This window comes from Sus scrofa, chromosome 15 (assembly GCF_054392235.1).
Source record: "Sus scrofa isolate SSC_HxYL_T2T_F1_AM1 chromosome 15, Sscrofa_HxYL_maternal_Yorkshire_Landrace_v2.0, whole genome shotgun sequence".
NCBI classification, from domain to species: domain Eukaryota; kingdom Metazoa; phylum Chordata; class Mammalia; order Artiodactyla; family Suidae; genus Sus; species Sus scrofa.
Genome location: NC_139397.1, coordinates 46,636,092 through 46,655,394, shown reverse-complemented (window position 1 = coordinate 46,655,394; position 19,303 = coordinate 46,636,092). Strand labels below are relative to the sequence as shown.

Genomic DNA, 19,303 nt, shown 5'->3' with positions numbered 1-19,303 from the left:
GCTATTCCTCCAAAGAAGACATACAAACATCGAACAAGCACATGAAAAGATGCTCAACTTCACTGCCATCAGGAAAATGCAAAACTGTTACCACTCCTAGTTACATACATGTTACCAATGGGTATGTGTCCAAAATAATGGCAAACGGACTCAGATGACATGCACAAGTGTGCTCACAGCAGCCCTCCTCCCAGTAGCTAAGCGGTGGGAACAACCCGGTGCCCATCAGCAGATGAACTGATGAACAAAATGGGGTAAATCCACACAATGGAATATTATTAAGCCTTAAAAATGAATGGAGCTCTGAGATACACCACAGCATGGATGAACCTTGAAGACATTTGCTAAGTGAACAAAGGCAGACACAGGACAAATACTGGATGATCCCACCTATAGGACATGCCTAGAATAGGTGAATTCTCGAGACAGAAAGTAGAATCATGTTCACCATGGGCTGGGGAGGGGAAGTGAGCAAGTGTTTAGTGGGTACAGAGTTTGCTATGAAAAACAGTTGTGAAAATGAATAGTGGTGAAGATTGCATAACATCATAAATGTACACTTAAAATGTTGAAAAGGCTAGATATTATGTTATGTATATTTTACCACAAAAAAAGGAATGAAGTGCTGATGCATCTACAACATGGAACCTGGCAACATGATGCTCGGTGAAAGAAGCAGGTCACAAAAGACAGGTACAGACAACCCCATTTAGATGCCCAGAGAGACAAACCCACAGAGACAAAGAGCAGGTCCCACAAGGGGGTGGGGGCTGCAGGGACACAGGTGGGTACACAGCTTCTTTGGGGGCATGATGGAAATGCTCCAACATTGATTATGGCGACAGTTGTTCAGTTTTCTGAATATACCAACAACCATAGAATTATACACTTTAAATGTAGGGAATCTAAACAATAGCTCAACAAAGCTATTATTTTTTAAAGGAAAAAGATATGCCAGGTTTATCCTCGATGCTTACCTATTCCCAGTGGACCCCATGTACGTGGATCTCATGCCCAATCCAAGGAGCAGCAGCTAGGACTAAAGTAAGATGTGGGAGCATATGCTCCTTGGAATGTGGTGTTTTATTTACATGTCCCTGTTCTCTCCTAATATTACAATACAGTCATATGAGACGTGGTGCCTAATCAGTACTTGGTCTGTTATTAGTTGTAGGCAGAGAAAAACCTTTCCTGTTTGGAAAGACCCTGAGAGGCCTGCACCATCTCTGACCCCGGGATAATGGCCTCATCTCATGACAACGGCCTAAACCCACTAACACCCCTTCCAGGGCAGGACCACCCACATTTCCAAAGTCTGTCTCTCATCTGTCACAGGGAGGGTTATTCTTTGTTGAAAATCGAATGAACTAATCAAATTCTCTCACTCTTTCTCAGTTTCAAAATGAGAAATCCACTACAGACTCCAGGATCCAACACTGTCTCACCGAGGCTTTCTAGCTCATGTATCCAGAGGGCCAGGTGCCACCCAGCCCAGCCAGAGCCCTGCCCTGACCCTGACTCTGACCCTGACGTGGCCTCAGGGCGGGGAGCCCGGCTCTTCCTGAGGTCAGGCGTGCGGGCCCATCTTCTTGCTCATCACTCAGCTATCTCCCTCCCTAATGAGCACAGGGACCCACAAACCTTCATGGGAAGCTGCTCAGTTGCCTGGGGACCCCAAGAAATCGCTGCCTGGGTTTTCCTGATACTTGCTCACACTGAATACACCCACCAGTGCAGTGACTAAGCTCCCAGAGAAGCCCTGTCCCCAGTCCCGGCACAGCGCCGGCTGAACTGGCATTTTCTCCTGCCCTCCCCCCAACCCTGGGCTGGGGGAAGTGGGGGGAGCCTGGATGCAGGGACCAACCACAGGGATGCTGCTTGTCCTGATGAGGAGTCACTGTGGGCTTTTCCCCCAGATCCAACTCTGAACAGGCAACAAGAACTTCTCCTAGTTCCCTCATTCCTGTTCCGGGGAGACAGCGGCTGGTTTTAATGATCCTCAAAACCCCACATTTCCCCAGAGGGTCCCTGAAAGAAGTCACCAGAACCTGCTGCCCATTACACAACTCACATAGATCCTGGAGTCAGTGGCTTGGAGCCTTTCCTCAGTAATCCAGGTGAGGGTCCCCCATTGCCCTGCCAGTACCCCCCAAGTGGACCTGGGTTTCCCAGTTAGGCTGATACACGGGCCAGCACTTCAGATACAGGCACATTACAGCAAGCGGCCTCCAGTCTCTTAGCGTGATAGAATCTAACAAGGGGCATGAATCGACCAAAAGAAAAAAAGAAAATCTGGAATCAGACTCCAGTGCCGGACAAAAGATAAGCTTTTACCTTAAACCAAAAGCTGCCGTTGAAACTTGAGAAGACAGCAGAGCAGACAGCAGAAGGCTGCACTCTGAACTGTTAGGACCACGGCGGGGGCGCAGGGCGGGGTGGGGGCGGGGGCACGAGGAGAGGGAGCAGTCATGTGCACGGCCACGCGCCTCCACAGACTCCAGACTGGCCGAGGCCCAAGGCACAGCCTAAACACAGAACAGGCTCCTCAAACAAGCTTCACCTGTGGGGACTCGAGCGTCCTACCCAGCAGTGCCTCTGCAGAATTGCAGATGGTTCTCACATCCATTTAACACGAGACTGAGAATTGGGTGGTACAGGAATTGCTCTGAGTTCCTGATTTTTATCAGGGACTGGATGTACAAACATCCCCTGTTTTCCAGGTGCTGTTCTGTATAGGGGAGCCGTCTCTGACCTCTCGGGAGTATGCACCCTGAGCTTGTTTTCTAGGAAGCCTCGAAGTACCCAGGGCTGTCTGCATCATCTTACCTGGTCTCCTTGGAAACCATGACTTGCAGAACCTTCCTTTTCAGTATAAATTCTGCAACACCTCTTTCCCTGATATTCAGCACAGAGGCGTGAGCAGAACCAATGTGTACAAAGAAGAACTAGAGGTGGCCTATTGTAAAGACAGATATCATGCATATATACATGCATGGATACATACATACACAATTGGAAAGGATTCACTTGGATTGCAGAGTTTCCACTGCTAATTTCAGTGGGTATTTATATCAAATTTTAAAACATGCATATTCAAATAATGGCACCATCACTATGTGATCCTGGACAATCTTCCCAAGCACTGGGTGCTTTTCCATGAAAAGGCAGGGAGAAGGACTAGACCAACATCAAACAGCCTGACTTAGCAGGGGCCGGCCCCTTAAGGGACACGCAAGCAAAGGCAGCTAACTGCTCAGTTACCCCTGCAAATGCTCAGTAAACATCCAGTATGTGGTTCTGAACCATATTCTAATGGAAACAAACTAGCCTTTCTACCTTCTGAGTCATTTGCCTCATGTTTAACATGACTAACTCATCTAGGATACACCTACAAATTAAAACAGTGAAAAACAAAGCCCCTACCAGTTTTACCTCTGGTCTGGTCACATAAACTATTATTTTACTAATAATTCTACTAAAACACAAGGATCAGCAAAGATGACTACAAGAATGCACCTGTTGGGGGAACTCCCGTTGTGGCTCAGTGGTTAATGAATCGGACTAGGAACCATGAGGTTGTGGGTTCGATCCCTGGCCTTGCTCAGTGGGTTAAGGATCCGGTGTTGCCATGAGCTGTGGTGTAGATCACAGACGCTGCTCAGATCCTGCGTTGCTGTGGCTGTGCTGTAGGCTGGTAGCTACAGCTCTGATTAGACCCCTAGCCTGGGAACCTCCACATGCCGTGGGTGCAGCCCTAGAAAAGGCAAAAAGACAAAAAAAAAAAAAAAAAAAAAAAAAGAATGCACCTGTTGAACTCAATAACCATTTTAATTTTCGGAAAGAGAGGTTTACATGCATATTTCAACCAGTGTTGTAGACTGAATGGGTCCCTCCAAAATTCGTATGCTTAAGCCCCAACCACCTACGTGACTGTGCTGGAGATGGGGGGTTAAAGCTGTAACTAGGTTCTATGAGGTCATAAGGGTGGAGCCCCAGCCAACAGGATCAATGTCCTAATAATAAGAGGAAGAGGAGTTCCCTGTGGGTAGTGGGTTAGGGCTCCAGCCCTGTCACTGCTCTGGCGTGAGTTTGATCCCTGGCCAGGGAACTTCCACATGCCATTGTCACGGCCAAAATAAAAGAAGCATAAACACACACTACTTGTGTAACATCACTCTATAGGGGAATATGTGAAACACACTCCTTCAGACAATTGTGTATTAAGAACAAACAAAATTCAGAAATAATAACCTAAAATTTTAATTTGAAAAAAAGGACCAATTTTGTCCTCATTTTCATCAACTTTGTGCCCAAACCACTATAAAATAAATAGGTCAAAAATCATTCAAAAAGAAATCTGTGTCCCTTTCACCAGTTAAAGACAGTTCTCCATGAAACATTAACAACAATGTTGTTCACATTCTGATCAAAAAAGACAAAGCCCACTGCTAAGTGCTGGTGGAAGTTTCGAGGCTGCCCTTCCTCTGAGACCTGGGGACCCATTTGGACAGCAGAGGGCACAGCTCTCCCACCCAGTGCCCGATTCCCACTGGCTCTTACACAGCACGCATCCCCCAGATCTGAGGGTGCCACCCCTGACTCACGTGCAGTGAACCCCATGATAGGGACAAAGCAGTTCTCCAAGTTATCTCCTAGGTCATCACAAAGCATCATTGCTAAGGACCAAACCCGAAAAGGAGGCGATCTGTAAACCAGCAAGTTGACGGCATGTTAAAGTGAAACAGTGAGATGAGAATCTCTGAGAGGTGGTTTGATCCAAATAAAGTGGACAGACGCCATGCTTTATGTGTCCTTGTAACCACACAACACAGGACCCATTCAAGGTCCAACACTGCCCTGACCACAGGCCCCCCCCCACACACTTGCCGTCGGCTTCAGGCAGGCCCCACCCCCACCCCACATTCACGCATGGTTCTGACCTGATAAACATCAGTAATAATAATATAGAATTTAGAAAGAGGATCTTACTTATTCATACTCATAAAGGACCCCTTCTTTTTTTCTGCCCTGCCTGAATCATGCAGAAGTTCCTGGACCAGGGATCAAACCCACGCCACAGCAGTGACAACACTGAGTCCTTAACCTGTTGCGCCACCAGGGACCTCCTTTTTATTCTTTTTTTTTTTTTTTTTTTTTTCCAGCCATGATGTGCAGTGGCCTGATGTGGAACCTCAGTTTCCAGACCAGGGATTGAACTGTGGCCACGGTGGCTGAAAGTGCCGAGTCCTAACCACTAGACCACCAGGGAACCCCCACAAAAGACCCCTTCTTGAAGGTCAAAGCCCAGATTCTGTTCTAGGAGGGTATGAACACACCCAGTTTTGGGGGCTATCATGCCTGCAACATCATGGCGATACTGTCATGGTGTCAGTGCTCAGACCACTTCCTTAGAGATATCTAGGATGGGAGTGGGGAGCGTGGTCAAATGAGAAGAATGTGGCCCTGAAGCCAGTCCATGTCCTGCCACCTACTGGCTGCAGAGACCTGACTAAGTCCTGAACTTCCTGTCCTCATCTGCATAGAAAAGGTGATTCCCACCTCACGAGGTGGGCACAGGTTAGCCTGCCACTGGTGCCCTGTGACCTGAACTTGCCTGTCTTCATCTGCACAGGGAAGGTGAATTCCCCACCTCACAGGGTGGGCATGGCTTAGCCTGGCACTAACACTGGTGCACCACTGCACCACGACTGCCAGTAGGACCAGAACAAGCTAGGAACAAAATGCAAGCAGTGACTGGGGACAGAGCTCCAGGACCCAGAGCCTGGAAAGCACGAGTCTGGGAGGCAGGACCAGTCTTTCCCCTCCATGTCTGTCTCCCCTGATAAGCAGGAGTCAGCAGAATCACTCGGCCCAAGCATGGGAGGCCCAGGAACACTAGAACAGACACCCAAGAAGAGGAAGAGGAATCCTGCAGAGAAGCAGCAGAAAAAGGACATTTCCTAAGGAAAGGGAGAGACAGAGAGGTGAGGAGGAGCCTTCACGAGGGCACAGGGAGGACACTGCCGGAGGATGGCAGCCCAGGGCCATCAGGCAAGGTGGGCTCAAAGCTGGCTACTCGAAGAATAACATGGACTCGGGTTTTAAGTACAGCACCTAAGAGACAGGGCAAGTTAAAGTCACAGGCAACTAACTATCCTTTGTCTTCATCTTCCTTTCTGACTCAGAAAAGGCCCTGGGCGAGAGTTCCAAGGGGCTAGAAATTCTGCCACTGCACCACTGGGGCCTCCTAGTGACGTGTGCGCAGGGCATCACTGTTGTGCTCTGCCAGCTTCCCACTGGGCTGTAGGGTGCAAATCTGGAAGGCAGAGGCCCCGCCTGAGATTATAAATTTTCATCCTGAAAGGAAACAATTGTGGTAAATAAAGAAAGAGCAGAAAACAAAGGTAAATTCACATTTTGTGCCCAATTGTGACCAATAACACTACTGCTATTACTACAACAATAATAACAACACATCCCAGATGGAAAGCAACATAGCTTCATTATAAATAAGACTATTTTGTAAGACGTTCTCTTTATCAGAGACCAGAGAAATAACATCATTGGTCCCCGGCACAATAATCTAGACTCTGCAAAGGCAGTGTCTGCAGAGTGTCTGTGGAGCACTGCAGAGCAGCTGGCCCATAACGGGAAAGAGCACAGGTATGGGGGTAGAGACACATCTGCACGATGATTCTGCTCCACATGGCACAGGCTCGATACTCAGAAACACCCTGTGAAGTAGAAAAAGTGTCTCTTTTCAAATAAGGAAACCAATGCTTAGATCAAGTGACTCATCCACTATAAGACAGTAAGGGGGGGAGTTCCCCAGTGGGGCAATGGGTTAAGGATCCAGTGGGGTCACTGCAGCAGCTCAGGTTGTTGCTGTGGCATGGGTTTGATCCCTGGCCCAGGAACTTCCACATGCCGCAGGCACAGCCAGAAAAAAAGAATAGGACAGTGGGAGTGGGGGAGTCAGAATTTGAACTCAGATTTATGTGGCTCCAAACCCATATTCATCATTGCTATGCCACACAAACACACATATGTGCCACCAATACAAAAAAAAAGATCTGCAAACAAAATTCAAAACCAGCTCCCAAAGGATCTGAATAGCCGATGGGTTAATTCCGGGGATTCTCCTTAGAAACGGTGAGCTCTGAGCTACAGGAGAAAGACAGTCAGAAGAGAGAGAAGGAAAAGCTACATGTCGGGAACCATCTAGAAGCAGAAGCAGATGTGGGAAGAAGCACCTTCTCCCTTTCAGGGCACGGACCCTTCACAAAATCAGTTTCATTTTAAATATAGGAGGCAAGGCCTGTGGCAAGAGCTGCACACTTGATGCTCTATTCTACTTTATATTCTGTGCTTCTGGTTTAAGAGGCAGAATTCTATTCCTATTGGCCAGTGGTACATGACCACCATTTTAATTAGAAACAGGTTTGGGTTATTTTTTACTTCTTCAGGTAAGAAGAAGGAACTATACACCCTCTCACAGCAAAACACATGAAATATCTGTGATGGCGCATGATGTCTTTCATGGATGAAACTCGAGATGGTTACAAGCAAAACTGATTTTTTAATTACAAGGGATGCTGGAGGTCACTGATGGGAGATATGAGCGCCAAACATCAAAAATATTAAGAAAACATATTTTGGAAGTTCCAATATGTCAATAGTTATGTATTTTAATCCTTTAAAGCCTAAGACAGAAGAAAACAAAAAGGGCTACCATCTTCTTTAAAATCTACAAGTGCCATTAAAAAATATCTGTAATTGGAGTTCCCTACTGTCTCCGTGGGTTAAGGATCCCACATTGTCACTGCTGTGGCATGAGTTCAACCCCTGTCCCCAGAATTTCCACATGTTACAGGCACAACGAAAAATACATATATCTACAGTCGTTGAAAACGACAGGTGCAAAGTAGCACTTCCGAGAGAGAAATCTTTATTATGCTGGCTCTTACAGCATCATTTAAAAAAAAAAAAAGTGTATATTAGTCAGGAAATCATACACTTCAGATCTCCCTACATACATAGTAAAATATACATAAAATTTACCATTTTCAGCTTTTTTAAGTGCACAATTCAGTGGAATTCAGTACATTCACAATGTTGCACAGCCATCACCACTATTTAATAGTTTTTAAAATACTCACAGCAGTGGCTTAGCACACACACACCCAAGAAGAAATAGGATCACACCAGGTACAAGCCCAATGCCTGTTTCCACCTGGGAAACACCAGGAGGTGAAGCACAGGTCTCAGGACATCACTCAATGTGAACTCAGGAGCCCAATCTGGGTCCCCCAGGTGGCCACCCACAGGACTCAACTGCTGGGCTCCTGCCCTCCTTCACATCAGGGGGACCATCCCTACGTGAAGCCACATGCAACAGGCTCTGCGAGGAACTCTAACCAAAACCTCAGAGTGATAGTGACACTCTGCGTCCTCAGCCCGCACACTGGACCCAGGTTCCCCAAGCCAGCTCTGACACCCTGGCCCTTGCACCAGCCCTTCCCTTTTCTGAGATTTCCACCTTGAGTTTCTGCCCATTCTGAGGTCCCCCCACCCCACTGTGCACGTATCTGAAGACCAGGCTGACACTGAACCCCGGGGGCTCCCCATCAGTCACGTTCACAGGCCTTGTCGGCTGGGCACACTTAGGATAGTCACACCCACATCACTGTACTCAAGGGCCTCCTAAACATTCTGTAACCTCTTAAAGCAACCCTACATAGTCGATGAGCATTAACAGGGTTACAACTCATTAAACGCCAACAAAAAAGAGGGGAATCACCTGGCAGTTCCCTACGGATGGGCAAAGAGGCCCCAGGAGACCACGGAGTAACACACAAGTATAACCAATGTGCAACATTGTGCAAGTTTAAGGTATACAATCCACCCTTTTTACCCTTAGGGATACAGCCCCTGAGCTTAAGGTTTCTGTTACAGTGGTGGCAAAATATAAATAATATAAAATTTGCCATTTTAACCACTTTTAAGTCTATAATTCAGGGGCATTAATTACATTCACAATGTTGTACAACCATGTGCACTGTTTCTAAAATTTTTCAACAGCCCTGAAAGAAACTCTGTATCCATTAGGCAACAACCCTTCCCCCAAGTCCCTGGTAACCTCATTGTACTCTGTCTTGATGGATTTGCCTATTCGAGGTATTTCACACAATCAGAACTATACAGAGTTTGTACTTCTGTATCTGACTTATTTCTCCCAGCACAATGTTTTTAAGATCCCTCATACTGTAGTACCTGATAGACTGCATTCTTTTTCAAGGCTGAATAATATTCCACTGTATAGATGGGCCACAGTCTGTTTATCACTGATGGGTAGTGGGTTATTCCACTTTTTGGGAATTGTGAATAAAGGCTCTGACATAAGCATTCAAGCCTCAGTTTGAGTTGCTGATTTTAGATCATTTAAGTACATGTTAGGATTGGAACTGCTGGGTCATAAGGTATTTCTATGAACTTTCTGAAGGCTACTAAGCTGTTTGCCACAAGAGATGAAATATTTCCCGTTCCCACCAGCAATATACAAGGTATTCCAGTTTCCCCTCATCCTGACCAAAACTTCTTTTCCTTTGCTGTTGTTTCGGAGTTTTTAATTATCCTTTGTTTGTTTGTTTGCATTTGTCATCCCGGTAGGTGTGAAGTGATATCTCTTTGTTGTTTTGATTTGCATTTTCCTAACGACTAATGATGGGAGCATATTTTCATGTGCTTTGACTATTTTATATCACTTTTGGAGAAATAACTATTCAAGTTCTTTGCCCATTTTTAATTGGGTGGTTTGTCATCTTGTGAGTGAATTGCAGGATTCAGATATTCTGAATATTAAACCTTTACCAGACACATCATTTGTGAAAACTCCCTCCTATTAATGGACTGTTTCAGTCTATTGATAGCGCCCCATATACAAAAGTTTCTCTATAACATAAACAAGGTCCAATTTATATATTGTTTTCTTTTGTTGTCTGTGCTGCTGGTCCTCACCTAAAGTCATAAAGACCTGTTTTCTCCTAAGGGTTTCAGTTCTTACAGTGGTATTTGATCCACATCAAGTGACTGCAGGTATATGGTGTGAGGTAGGAATCCAACTTCATTCTCGTGCATACAGGCATCCCGCTTTCCCAGCATCATTTGTTGAAGTCACTACTCTTTTCCCACTGAACAGACCTGGCACTCCTGTCAAAAATCAACTGGCAGTAAATGCTGGGGTTTATTTCTGACCTCACACTTCTATTCCATTCATTTGTGTGTCTATCCTAATGCTAGTACCAAGTTGCTGCATTATAGTGGTTTTGTAGTAAGTTTTGAAATCAAGAATATAGTCCTCCAACTTTGTTCTTTTTCAAGATTTTTCTGCCTATTTGGGCTCCACTGAAATTCCATATGAACTTTAGGATGGAGTTTTCTATTCCTGAAAAAAAAAAAAAGGCCCTAGGGATTTTGATGGAGATTGTGTTGACCCTGTAGACTGCTTTGCAGGGTGTTGCTATTTTAACTATATTAAGTTTTCCAGTCCATTAACAGGGGATATCTTTCCATTTACTTGTGTCTTTAACTTGTTTCAGCAACATTTTGTAGTTTTCAGTGTACAAGTCTTTTGCTTCTGTAGTTAAATTTATTCCTCATTATTGAGTTCTTTCTGAAGCTACTGTAAAGAAAATCATTTTCTTAATTTCCTTTTTCAGACTGTTCATTGTTAGCACATAGAAAATACAACTTATTTTTGTGTGTTGGTTTTGTTTCCCCAAACTTTGCTAAATTTATTTTGCTTAGTTTATCAGCTCTAACAGCTTGTGTGTGTGTGTATTTGGGTTTTCAAAGTATAATAATATGTCATCTGGAAATAAACTTTTACTTACTCCTTTCCAGGATCACTTTTATTTCTTTACTTGCCTAACTGCTCACTCTAGAACTTTCCAGTACCAGCCTGTATGCAAGCTATGGAAGCATGCATCCTTGTTTTGTTCCTGATCTGAGGGGAAGGCTTCAGTCTTTATGCAGGTGTTGGCTAGGGGTTTTTCACATATGGCTATTACCATGTTGAGGAAGCTTCACTATATTCTTAGTTTAATGAGTGTTGTAAAAAAAAACAAAACAAAACAAAACAAAAAACTCTTCTTTTTTACCTTGAGAAGAGTTGGGTTCTATAAAATGCTTTTCCATCACAGTGATTATGTGGGGTTTTTTCCTTCATTCTATTTATGTGGTGATTGATTTTCACATGCTGAACCACTCTACTCCTGGAATAAATCACATTTGGTCATGGTGTGGAATTCTTTTAATTGTGATGTTGAATTCTGGTTTGATAGTATTTTATTGCATATATATTCATAAGGTATTGGTCTATAGTTTTCTCTTCTTGTCTTTGACTGACTTCAGTATTGGAGTAACGCTGGCCTCATAAAATGAGTAAAAAGGGTTCTCTTCAATTTTTGAAAGAGTTTGAGAAACAATGATGTTAATTCTTCTTTAAATGTTTGGTGGAACTTGCCAGTGAAGTCATCTGCTCCTTTGCTTTTCTTTTTTGGGAGGTTTTTGATTACAGATTCCATTTCTTTACTCGTTATAGGTCTATTCAGATTTTCTACTTCTTCATATTCAGCCTTGGGAAGTTGTGCGTTTCTAGGAACTTGTCCATTTCATCTAGTTTATCTAATTTGTATATAATCATTCATGGTATTATGTTATAATCCTTTTTATTTCTTTTAAATCAGTAACATTCCATTTCTGAGTCTAGTATTTTGACTTTATTCTCTTTTTTCTTAGTTAATCTATGCAAGTTTGTCAATTTTGCTGATCTCTTTCAATCAGCAACTTTTGGTGTCATTGATTTTCCCTACTGATTTTCTATTCCCTATTTGTTTATTTCCACTCTAATCTTCATTATTTCCTTCCTTCGGCTAACTGTAAGTTTAGTTTGCTATTCTTTTTCTAGTTCCTTAAGATACAGTAAGGTTAATGATTCGAGATTTTTGTTTTATAATGTAGGCACTTGAAGGAATACATTTCTTTCTCAACCCTGCTTCCACTGCACCCCATGAGTTTTGATATACTGTGCATTTTTCTTCATTTCTTCCTAGGTACTGTTTTCTTTCCCTTGTGATTTTCTTTAACTCATTGGTTATTGAAGAGTGTGTTCCTCAGTTTGCACATAGTTAAGGATCTTTCCTTTGATTTCTAGTTTCACTGCACTGTGGTCAGAAAAGATACTTTGTTTTATTTCATTCTCCTGAAATGAATTAAGGCTTATTTTACATCCTGCATATATGGTCTATCCTGCAGTATGTCATATGTACACTTGAGAAGTATGTGGAGTTGCTGTTGGGTTGCACGTTTTTTTTTTTTTTTTCATTTTTTTTTTCCCACTGTACAGCAAGGGGGTCAGGTTATCCTTACATGTATACATTGCAATTACAGATTTTTCCCCCACCCTTTCTTCTGTTGCAACATGAGTATCTAGACAAAGTTCTCAATGCTATTCAGCAGGATCTCCTTGTAAATCTATTCTAAGTTGTGTCTGATAAGCCCAAGCTCCCGATCCCTCCCACTCCCTCCCCCTCCCATCAGGCAGCCACAAGTCTCTTCTCCAAGTCCATGATTTTCTTTCCTGAGGAGATGTTCATTTGTGCTGGATATTAGATTCCAGTTATAAGTGATATCATATGGTATTTGCCTTTGTCTTTCGGACTCATTTCACTCAGGATGAGATTCTCTAGTTCCATCCATGTTGCTGCAAATGGCATTATTTTGTTCTTTTTTATGGCTGAGTAGTATTCCATTGTGTATATATACCACATCTTCCGAATCCAATCATCTGTCGATGGACATTTGGATTGTTTCCATGTCCTGGCTATTGTGAATAGTGCTGCAATGAACATGCGGGTGCAGGTGTCTCTTTTAAGGAGAGTTTTGTCCGGATAGATGCCCAAGAGTGGGATTGCAGGGTCATATGGAAGTTCTATGTATAGATTTCTAAGGTATCTCCAAACTGTTCTCCATAGTGGCTGTACCAGTTTACATTCCCACCAACAGTGCAGGAGGGTTCCCTTTTCTCCACAGCCCCTCCAGCACTTGTTATTTGTGGATTTATTAATGATGGCCATTCTGACTGGCGTGAGGTGGTATCTCATGGTAGTTTTGATTTGCATTTCTCTTATAATCAGCGATGTTGAGCATTTTTTCATGTGTTTGTTGGCCACCTGTATATCTTCTTTGGAGAAATGTCTATTCAGGTCTTTTGCCCATTTTTCCGTTGATTGATTGGTTTTTTTGCTGTTGAGTTGTATAAGTTGCTTATATATTCTAGAGATTAAGCCCTTGTCAGTTGCATCATTTGAAACTATTTTCTCCCATTCTATAAGTTGTCTTTTTGTTTTCTTTTTGGTTTCCTTTGCTGTGCAAAAGCTTTTCAGTTTGATGAGGTCCCATGGGTTGGGTTGCACTTTTTTATATGTCTGCTAGAACTATCAGTTTTTAGTGCAGCTCAAGTCTTCCAGCTCCATTTTGCTCTTTTGTCTGATTTTTATTTCCATTATTAAAAGTAGGTTATTGGTGTCTCCAACTATTACTATAAAGCTGCTTATTTCTCCAATTCTACCAATTTTTGCTTCATATATTTTGGGACTTTGTTGATGAGTATCTATAAGTTTATAATTGTTATATCTTCTTAATGAATTGAAGATATTACCTATATATAATGTCCTTATTTGTTCCTAGAATCCTCAAGTTTTAACTGGACTCATGGCATTCAAAACAGGGGTTGGCAAACTGACCAGCAGGCTGACTGCTACTGCCTGTTTTTAATTGGCCTATAAGCTAAAAATGGTTTTCACTTTGTTAAATGACTAAAAACATGAAAATAATAATATTTCATGATGTGAAAATTACATGGAATTCAAATTTCAGTGTCTATGAGGCTTCCTTGTAATATGACAATGTGTATTGATTTATGTGTGTCCAGGACTGCTTTCACACAATAACGGCAGAAAAGTGCAAGAGGGACTGTATGATCTGCAAAGCCCAAAATATTTATTATCTGACCTTTTATAGAAGAAGTGTACCTACTCCTGCTCTAGGATGAAGACTACCTCTCCCAGCTTACTGTGAAGAAAGGAATGCCCATCTGACCAAGTTTTGGAAGGCTTAAGATGTCAGCAGAAATGCTAAGACATGTGCTACGCTCCAGGGAGTGTGCCCTTCTCACTACTGGATAGAAAGCAAATGCAATGAGAGAGCACCAGCATCCATCTTGGCCCGTGGATAGAAAAAGTCATAGCCCTGATGCAGAAATAATTTTCATAGAGCCATGCATATTCCCACTTTGGCCCCTCTTTGTATAATTAGAAAGCCAAAATACATACATACACACACAAAAAAAAACTTTTAGAGCTTATAAATTAAGCAAAATAAATTAAAAAATTAATGTCTATTTAAGTCATTGTTATTTCAGGATCATTTTTAGATGTTGTGTTAAAATCTAATCTAGACTGAGATTCATCTGCCCCTAAGAGCTGCTATATTTCAAAGTCATTTAAGCCAATTAAGTCAAATGCCATGCATTTGGCAAATTATTATTTTCTTCCTAGTACAATAAATCAACAGAAACTGCCTCTACCAACTGTGTGACCCAACTGTCAGAGTCCCTTGGTGAAGAATTTCTTTCATTTTTCCATCCACCGTGTAACAGGATTTAGAATACTCTCAACAAACTATATACATACCAAGGAAAACAAGGTCTTTCCCAATCACAGTACTTAAAATTTATCAATTATCAAATCATCTTAGCTCTGGAAGGGCCCTTGAAAATCTTAATTCATGTTACCATTTTTTTTTTTGCATTTGAATTACATTTTAAATAAACTTATACACAAAAACCCCTATATAAAATGCAGAGAGGAACTCAAATTGAAGCCAGGGTAGAGAGACAGGGAGCCTCACCCACTCCCCCTAATTCTCAAGTCTCTTCTGCAATGACAGGCACGGCTTAGAGTTACTGGGGCTGGGGGCTGGGATTCAGAGCACCACAATAAAACAAGCCACACAAAGTGCCTGGCTTCCCAGTGCACATAAAAGTTGTGTTTACACCACACTGTAGACTATTGATTATGCAATAGCATTATGTCTGAAAAACTAAGGTTCTTACCTTAATTAACAAATATAGCATTGCTAAAAAATGCTAACAACCATCTGAGCTTTCAGTGAACTGTAATCTTTTTGCTGGTGGAGGGTCCAGCCTCAATAGCGACTTCTCCATGGCAGGCAGTGCTGTTTGATAGCATTTTACCCACAGGAGAACTTTCAAAGTTGGAGTCAACCCTCTCAAATCCCGCTGCTGCTTCATCGACCAGGCTTCCGTAATATTCTAAAGCCTCTGTTGTCATTTCAACAGCCTTTGCAGCTTCTTCACCAGGAGTAGTTTCCATCTCAAGAAGCCACTCTCTGTTGGTCCAGAAGTAGCAACTCCTGATCCTTCAGGTTTTATCCTGAGATGCAGCAACTCAGTCCCATCTTCAGACTCCACTTCTAGTTTCAGTTCTCTTGCTGTTTCTACCACATCTGCAGTGTCTTCCTCTACTGAAGTCTTCAGCCTTCAAAGTCAGCCATGAGGGTTAGAATCCAGCCTCTTCTAAATCCCTGTTAATGTTATTCTGACTTCTTCCCATGAGTCCCCAGTGTTTTTCACACATCTAGAGTGGTGAATCCTTTCCAGGTTTTCAGTTGACTTGATTTGGTTGCCCAGGTCCAAAAGAGGAATATATCATAATCTATGCAGATATAGCCTTTTTTTTTTTTTTGGCTTTTTAGGACTGCACCTGCAGCACATGGAAGTTCCCAGTCTAGGGGTCAAATCAGAGTTGCAGCTGCCAGCCTACACCACAACCACAGCAACACCGGATCCTTAACCCACTGAGCGAGACCAGGGATCAAACCTGAGTCCTCATGGATACTAGTCAGGTTCCTAACCTGCTGAGCTACAACGGGAACTCCTGGAAAATGTATTTCTTAAATAATAAGACTTGAGGAGTTCCCAGAAGGAGCAACAGTTTAAGGATCTGGCATGTCACTGCTGTGGCATGGGATCAGTCCCTGGCCCTGAAACTTCTACACGTCATGGGTGCGATAAACAAACAAAAAAATAAGACCTGAAAGTTGAAATGACTCCCTGATCCACGGGCTACAACATGGATGTGGGTTTGCAGACATGAAGACGCCATGAATCTCATTGTCCGTCCCCGTCAGAGCTCTTGGGTACCACGTGCGTTGTCAGTGCACAGTCATGTTTTGAAAGGAATCTTTTTTTCTGAGCAGTAGGTCTCAACATCAGGCTTAAAATATTCAGCAAGTGTGTCGTTAACAGGTGTGCAGTCATCCAGGCTTTGTTCCTCGTTTACAGAGCCCAGGCAGAGTCGATTGAACATAATTCTTAAGGACCCTGGGACTGTCACATAGTAAAAGAGCACTGGCTCCAACTTCAAGTCACCGGCTGCACGAGCCCCCCACAAGAGGGTCAGCCTGTCCTGTGCCTCTTTAAGCCAGGCGCTGACATTGACGCCTCCGCTCTAGCTGCAAAGTCCTAGGTGGCCGCTCCTTCCAACAGGAGGCTGTTTCGGCTACACCGATAATCTGTTGTTCAGGGCAGCCACCTCCGTGCATGATCTTAGCTGGATCTTCTGGGTAACTTGCTGTAGCTTCTGCGTCAGCACTTGCTGCCTCGCTGTGCACTTTTACGGGACAGAGGTGGCTTCTTTCCTCAAACCTCGTGAACCAACCTCTGCCGGCTTCAAACTTCCTTCTGCAGCTTCCTCACTTCTCAGCGCCCCTAGAGCGGAAGAGAGGTAGGGTCTTGCTCTGGATCAGGCTTTGGCTTTTTGATCTTCCATCCAGACCACTCCGACTTTCTCCAAATCAGCAGTAAGGCTGTTTCGCTTCCTACCATCTGTGTGTTCACTGGGGGAGCGCTTTTAATTTCCTTCAAGAACTCTTCCTCTGCATTCACAGCTTGGCTGACTGTTGGGCACAAGAGGCCAAGCTTCCCCCTGCCTTCTTCACGAAGCTTAATCATGCCTAACTTTTGATTCAAAATAAGAGACGTGTGGAGCTTACCTGTGGCGAAGCAGGTTAATGATCCGGGGTTGTCGCTGCAGGGATTCAGGTCACTGCTGTGCCACAGGTTTGATCCCTACCCTGGGAACTTCCACGTGCTGAGGATGCAGCAAAAAAAAAAAGTGAGAGATGTGTGACTCTTCCTCTTTCTTGAACACTTAGAGGCCCTTGTAGGGAGAGCTACATGGTATAAGTTTAGTGTTGTTATGTCCTAGGGAGCAGGGAGGCCAGAAGAGGGTGAGAGACGGGGAACTGCTGGTCTGTGGAGCTGTCAGATCACACCCAACCTTTACGGATTAAATTCCTGTCTTAATATGGGCGCAGTTCATGGTGCCCCAAACAATCACAACAGTAACATCGAGGGTCACTGATCACAGATCACCGTAACAAATGCAACGATAATGGGAAAGGTTGAAATACTGTGAGAACGACCAAAATGCGGCTCAGAGACAAAAGTGAGCAAATGCTGTTGGGAAAGTGGCATTGATAAACTTGCTGGATGCAGGGTTGTCACAAACCATCAATTTGTAAAAAACTCCATTCTGCAGAGAACAATCAGGCGAAGCGGCGTAAAGTGAGGTCTGCTGGGACTCAAACTTCATGAAATTGTTTCTAATTGCAGTTCAAACTTTCCAGTTAAACTTCTTCACTACTGCATTCACTATCAAATTACATCAGTTCTTGCTTTACTGACTCTTTTTTTTTCTTCCTTTCTGAATCTTCACTTATCTTTGAATAGGTTATATGACCAAATATCTGGATCACATAGGTGAATCTGAGCACAATTAAAAGGAAAGTTCTGTGGTCAGTATCTGCAATAGAGGCACTGCTTTCTGGTCCTGGTCCCGCCTCGGTCTCAAGCATTGGGGGGTGTCCTCGGTCTCCTGGGGTGGCAGTGTCTCTGATAATGAACCCTGCACCCAGCTGCTTGGAGGATGCACCCAGGGCCCTAGTTTATGGTGTGTGTGGCACAGCTGAGGGAGGTGTGGACCTGAGGAACTTCTGGCAGACAATGTGTGGGTGAGTATGACTCCCTAACAATAAAGCAGAGCAGCTTGACCTTGGGAGTAATGCCAGGCCACCACAGCACTCAAGGCCTCAAACAGTTATTCTCTCAGAAGACATGTTAATGGATTTTAGGAGAAACCGACAGTTCTCTTTTCAACACCAAAGTGACCAACGTACATAACAAGCATTTATGTAAGTTTTGATCCCATTTCTTCTCCCAGATGGAGTAGTTCATAGAAAATAAGGAAATGACCGAATAAGGGCTTAAAAGTGTTGTGACGGATGTGAGTCTCTAAATAGGAACTGAAGTAAAAGTGCTGCACTCACTGCTCCCCCTTGTGCAGTGAGGAGCCCTGACTCTGCTCCGAGTCCACACCTGAGGTGCACGTATGGAAGGGAGCATGTGAGGGCAGCGGCTCACCCAGGACCGTGAACCTGGAACTCTGTTTAGACAGAACGTCGTGCTTCCTGGAAGAAGGAGCCCTGAGTCAGCGTCACACCAATATATTTAAACCATAAAACTAAATCTGGTTATAGATTGGCGAGCTGTAAAGCATAAACATCCGAGCGGAATGAACCAGCTCTCCAATTAGATGCCGGAAGCCAGTTCCAGACAGACGGCTCCCAGCACTGCAGAGCCTCGGTTTACTTATGACACTCACCCTCCGCTTCATTCTCTGTGTTGTTTTAAACAAGGAAGTTACCAGCTACGGTTCAAGACTGCAAAAGATGATTTTCCGTTTTTTTTTTTTCCTTCATCTTTCCACCCTTCTCAGTTCAGCTGCAGGAACTGAGTTCTTGAGTCTCCCATGTGCACAGGCACCGTGTCACACACGCTCCTCCATGCCTGGCGCGTCTGACCCTTTGACAAGAGTGACCGAGCTCCCCATCGGACAGGTCACCTCCTCTCAACCAGCATCATCTGCGCACCTGCAAATGGCCTTTGCCATCCACTCGGCATTTCTGTAATTAAATTGTCACTCCTCATCTTTCTCTTCACAGATCCTTTCAGCTACCCTCTCCCATGAATAGTCCTGAAAGTGGGGACCCCCAATTCAAGTGCCTTTCCTTTTGGCTGTTCTTCCTCTAACTACCAAACAGGACCATGGCCCAGGTGAGGTGGCCAATTACAGCCCCTCGGACTCAAGCAAGACACTCG

At 43.8% G+C, this 19,303-nt stretch overlaps 1 protein-coding gene across 11 annotated transcripts in view; it reads right to left on the bottom strand.

Annotated features, from left to right (window-relative positions):
- Positions 1-19,303, bottom strand: part of DLGAP2 (DLG associated protein 2) — a 666,739-nt gene that overhangs the window by 630,188 nt on the left and 17,248 nt on the right. For 2 of the 11 annotated variants that reach the window (XM_084998159.1, XM_084998164.1), the window contains exon 2: positions 17,137-17,234. The exons of 8 other annotated variants lie outside the window; for them this stretch is intronic. The gene's annotated coding sequence lies outside the window, so the exon portion shown is untranslated. Of the gene's footprint in view, positions 1-2,334; positions 2,505-17,136; positions 17,235-19,303 lie in introns of those variants that run through there. One more of the 11 variants, XM_084998158.1, reaches the window with a different exon arrangement.